The sequence below is a fragment of the Arachis duranensis genome, chromosome 4 (assembly GCF_000817695.3).
Source record: "Arachis duranensis cultivar V14167 chromosome 4, aradu.V14167.gnm2.J7QH, whole genome shotgun sequence".
Lineage (NCBI taxonomy): Eukaryota > Viridiplantae > Streptophyta > Magnoliopsida > Fabales > Fabaceae > Arachis > Arachis duranensis.
In genome coordinates, this window is record NC_029775.3 from 38,550,780 (window position 1) to 38,556,265 (window position 5,486).

General features: G+C 39.9%; 1 non-coding gene across 1 annotated transcript; it reads right to left on the minus strand.

The window, feature by feature from the left end:
- Positions 1-1,520: 1,520 nt before the first annotated feature.
- On the minus strand, positions 1,521-1,628 carry LOC127746902 (small nucleolar RNA R71). Its single transcript, XR_008008714.1, has one exon. It is a non-coding gene; the product is annotated as a small nucleolar RNA R71 (small nucleolar RNA).
- Positions 1,629-5,486: the final 3,858 nt, after the last annotated feature.

Below are 5,486 nucleotides of genomic sequence, written 5' to 3' on the forward strand. Positions count from 1 at the left end.
TAAATTATGAATTCCCAGTCCTTAAATCCCTTTTTCATTCAAGCAATTTATATTTCTTGCACTTTAAGTTACCGCAATTTACATTTCTTGGACTTTAAGTTTCAGTCATTTAATTTCTTGTTCTTTAAGATTCAGCACCTCTACTTTCAGTTCTCTTTAATTTCTGTAAATCATCCCTCTCCCTTTACATTTCCTGCTATTTACTTACTGTTGGATACAAAATCACTCAACCAATACTTGATTTGCTTGACTAAATCAACCACTAAACTAAAATTGCTCAATCCTTCAATCCTTGTGGGATCGACCTCACTCCCGTGAGTTTTATTACTTGATTCGACCCGGTACAGTTGCCGGTGAGTTTTGTGTTTGATCGTTTTTCACACATCACTTATTACCCCAAATTCCCATTTAAGATTCTTCACTTTAATTTCTGTTATTTACTTTCCAGTCATTTAAATTTCTGCATCTCAATCTAAATTCTGTTTAGCTCAACTAGCACATTCTTCTAACTAAAGTTGCTTGACCAATCAATCCTTGTGGGATTCGACCTGACGCTATTGTGAGTTTTACTTGACGACAATTCGGTATACTTGCCGAAGGGAAATTTGTTGAGAGACAAGTTTTCATGCATCATGTTTACGGCGCCGTTGCCGGGGATTGATTTTGAATCAACAATGATTAAGTTTGAAGATCACTAGATTGAGCATTTTTCTTTTTGTTTAGTTTATTCAGTTAATCTCCTTTAGTTTATTTTAATTTCCTCCTTACGCACTGCACCCTCTTTTATTTTTTTTGTTCTGTCCTCCTTTGATTACAATTCTGCTCACTAACCCACTAACTTTTTGATAATTTGCATCACTCACACTAACAATTACTCTAACAAGAATAGTTTCTTCATTTTATCTCCTGTTGTGCAATCTGTTTGTTGTATGACAGGGAGAAGAGAAGGGATTTCAACATCCTTTGATTCAGAACCTGAAAGAACCCTTTGGAGACTAAGAAGGGAAGCAAGAGGGAAAAGGATTATTGGTGCTGAGGAAGGAGAGGAAGAGTATTTTGAACCCAAAATGGAAGAGAATTTGGAGAACAATCTTGAAGAAGAAGCTCATAATCAAGTCAGAGAATGCCATGGAAACAGGGCTGGGCAAGAAAGGAGAGTCTTAGGATCATATATCAATCCTAATCCTGGAAACTGTGGAAGCAGCATTCAGAAGCCCACCATACATGCCAACAATTTCGAGCTAAAACCCCAGCTCATCACTCTTGTGCAGAATAATTGCTCATTTGGAGGAGGTGCTCAAGAAGATCCTAATCAACATTTGACCACCTTCTTGAGGATTTGTGACATAGTGAAATCCAATGGAGTCCACCCAGATGTCTATAGGTTGCTCTTGTTCTCTTTCTCACTCAGGGACAAGGCATCCAAATGGCTTGAATCATTCCCAAAGGAGAGCTTAACTAATTGGGAAGAAGTGGTGAACAAGTTTTTAGCAAGATTTTACCCACCTCAAAAGATCAATAGGCTAAAAACTGAGGTGCAAACTTTTAGACAACAAGATGGTGAGACACTTTATGAAGCATGGGAGAGATTCAAAGACCTAACAAGGAGATGCCCACCAGAGATGTTTAATGAGTGGGTTCAACTTCACATCTTCTATGAAGGTCTTTTCTATGAGTCAAAGAAGGCTGTGGATCATTCATCAGGAGGCTCTCTAAACAAGAAGAAAACCATTGAAGAAGCCATAGATGTCATTGAAACAGTTGCTGAAAATGACTACTTCTATGCCTCTGAAAGAAGTAACACGAGAGGAGTAATGGAGCTGAACCACATGGATGCATTCTTAGCTCAAAACAAGATGATCACCAAGCATCTAGCAGATCTGACCAAGAAGGTAGAGGAGAACCAAGTTGCAGTAGCCATCACCTCATTATCAGCTCAAGAAGGAGTAAACATAGGAGAAGAAGGTTATTGGGAGCAAGCCAACTATATTGGAAACTCACCTAGACAAGTCCATGATCCATACTCCAAAACCTACAATTCTGGATGGAGAAATCACCCCAACTTTGGATTGGGAAACCAACAAGACCAAGGGCAAGATCAGAGACGCCACAACCTCAACTCCAACAACAATGCTACTCATCAAAACACCTCACAAAGATGTTACTAACATCCATCTAACCCACCTTCTCAACCACCTAATCTCAACCCACCATCATCAACAGATGATAGGCTCTCAAAGATCGAAGCTCTACTTGAAAACTTATGCAGAGAAGTCGAAGACAACAAAGTGTTTAAGGAAGAAGTGCGAGCCAATATCAAGAACCAAGGAGAAAACATCAAGAGATTGGAGTCCCAAGTAGGGTATTTATCTCAACAAATTTGCAAACACACTGATGGATTCCCCAGTGATACAGAAAAGAATCCAAGAGGAGAAACAAAGAAGGTGAGATGGGAAGAATGCAAAATGATAACCACAAGTAATGAGGGGAGCATGAATGAAGTAGAACACCTCCAAAATAACCAAAAGGAAAGCCAGGAAGAAGGAAGCTATACAACTCAACTTACAGCCAAGGAAGAGCTAAAGAAGAAGGAGGTGTTGAACCCATATGCACCTTTTCCCCACAGGCTTAAAGGTGGTGTAGCAGGGAGAATGTACTCAAGGTTCCTTGATATGTTTGCATTTCTTGATGTAAATATACCATTTATCAAAGCCCTCCAGCAAATGCCTTTCTACATCAAGTATATAAATCAGCTACTAGCCAAAATAAGTCCATTGAAGGGTGGACAAATAATAAAGATGAACAGGGATTGCAGTGCTCTCATTCAACCAGGGCCACCCACAAAGAAGGAGGATCTAGGGAGTTTCCACATTCCTTGTGCCATAGGAGGAACAATGATTGACAAAGGGCTTTGTGACTTAGGAGCAAGCATCAACTTAATGCCTCTCTCCCTCATGAAGAAGCTCCAAATCAATGAACTAACTCCTACTAATGTAATTATCAGATTGGCTAACAAAACTAAAAAATAAGCAATAGGAGTGGTTGAAAATGTGCTGGTTAAGGTTGGGAGCTACTATCTTCCCACATATTTTGTTGTTCTCAAAATGGATGAGAATCCTATCTATCCCATCATTCTTGGAAGACCATTCCTAGCCACAGCCAGAGCACTCATAGATGTAGAGCGAGGAGAGCTAGTGCTGAGAATACATGATGAGCAGCTCACTTTCAATGTTTTGAACCTCTCACAAGAATCAAGTCAAGAGAGCAAAGAATCAAGAGAAGAGCAGAATGAAGCACTGATGCAAGAAACAAGTAGTGAGGCACAAACAACACAATTGGAAACCATATTGGATGGGAAGTCACATATTCAAGAAGAATCTCATTCAAGGGTAATCCAAAGGGAACCAGAACCACCAAATTCATGCAGTGGAAACAACAAGGATCCCTTAGGGAAAGGAGCTATAGAGAACAAGAAAGCATCAAAAGATACAAAGAAGAAAGTTCCGAGGAGATGGAGAAATAAGAAAACTCCTACAGAAAGTTTCTCGCCAGGTGATGAAGTGATTTCTACATACTTTCCATCTATACCACCTCACCTCCCTACTATTCCATCTCAGCTGCCTCCTATGTACACTATCAACAAAATCTGATCTTTGGAGCATATGGAGCTTATCAACAAAGCCAATGGACATAAGTTCACTGCAAGAGGAGAGGATTTCAAGCACCACCAACCACCCTGAAAAGGGTCAACCGTCAAGCTAATGACGTTAAAGAAGCACTTCATGGGAGGCAACCCATGTTCTATACCTCTTTTCTTAAATCTCTAATAATAGTAATAAGACAATTTCCATAGAATTTCAAATCAATTTTAACAACTAAAATAAAGCTCCTCTACATGCAACATATAGTACATGATAAGTTTGGTGTTCAAAACACATCAAGTGAGGTTTGAACACACCCTATGAGGAAGATTTATTCTCCAAACTTGATGCACCATGTGATCACAAACAAGTTTGGTGTACCAACGTGCATGCATGAGAAGCTTAATGGTTGATTGATTTACATTCATGGAAAGCATTTAGTCATGCAAAAACAAAAGAAAAATAAATATTTTGTTAGTTCACAAATTTTTCCCACCAAAAATTTCAAATAACCCATTACATTTTCTTTTCGTATACAGGGAATCAAAAAGTACATTGATGGTACTTGATGGGGGAATTAAAGAAGTAAGATTCGGCCAAGGGAATTTCACACTTGTTTTCATGGGGAATGTCCTTGGAAGTGTTGCCATGCAACATTGGGAATAGATCATTTCGAAGACCGAACCAAGACCCTAAAAAGGAGTTGATCCTTGTGCTCACCTTGCACCAAACCCCAACCGTTCACTATCAAGGCCGTGCCATTGATCTACACCATTCAACTATCACCACCAATCTATATAAAGAACCCTCACCAATCTAGTCCTTCTGAAATATTCATCCAACCCACTTCTCTTCCTTATCTCAAAACACATTTCTCCAAAACACATTCAGCCTCAACCCAACCGAACTCTATCTTCAAACCCCTAATCTTTTCTATCTTCGCAATTCAAATCTCACTCATGACATCATCAAGTTCCAAAAGGAAAAGAGGAAAGGAACCCATGGAGCAGCCTTCCTTTGACGTTGGGAGATTCAAAACAGCCTTCCATGAGCTCGACTTTGAACGAATAAAGGACAAGAAGATACTGCCCGAATCAACATTCCAGTTCAATAAAGATGAATGTCCACAAATTTGGGAGAAGATTGAGAGAATGGGTTGGCAAAAGCTCACTAACCCGGAAGCAAGGGTAAATGCAACTCTCATTAGGGAATTTTATGCAAATGTGGTTAGACAAGACAAGACCATAACCCACACCTTCAAAAGCCATGTAAGAGGAATGGAGGTAGATTTCAGCCCAAATGCTATAATTAGAACACTTCATCTGAAAGCACCACAATTTGTTGAGCTCGGGTACCAAGAAAGAATGAACAATGGCCCCGACAATGATGAATTGGAAGAAATTGTAGGTGACATATGCATTGTGGGATATGAGGCCCCGGTTCATCAGGAGAGGAGACCTCATCCCAGAAGCCAAGGGATGGTTTGAGCTTGTGAGATGATCTATCCTTCCAGCCGCAAACAATTCTGAGGTCAATATTGCTCGAGCTACCATGGTACATTGTCTAATAAGGGGTGGAAGCATCAATGTGCATGAAATTATAGCTGAAGAAATTCAAGAATCAGCCGAGAAGAAAGACTCGGGTGGTAGACTTTGGTACCCCAACACTATCCTTAGATTATGCATGAAAGCTAAGGTTGTCTTTGAAGATAGCAATCCAACTTGGGTAGGTCTTGAGAGATCACTTACACTCCAACGCATAACCCATGTGACTCTAGCTCAACAGCAAAAAAGACCCCATCTAAGGAAGAGGGCATTAGAAGAAGCACAGGAGGAAGAACCTGTC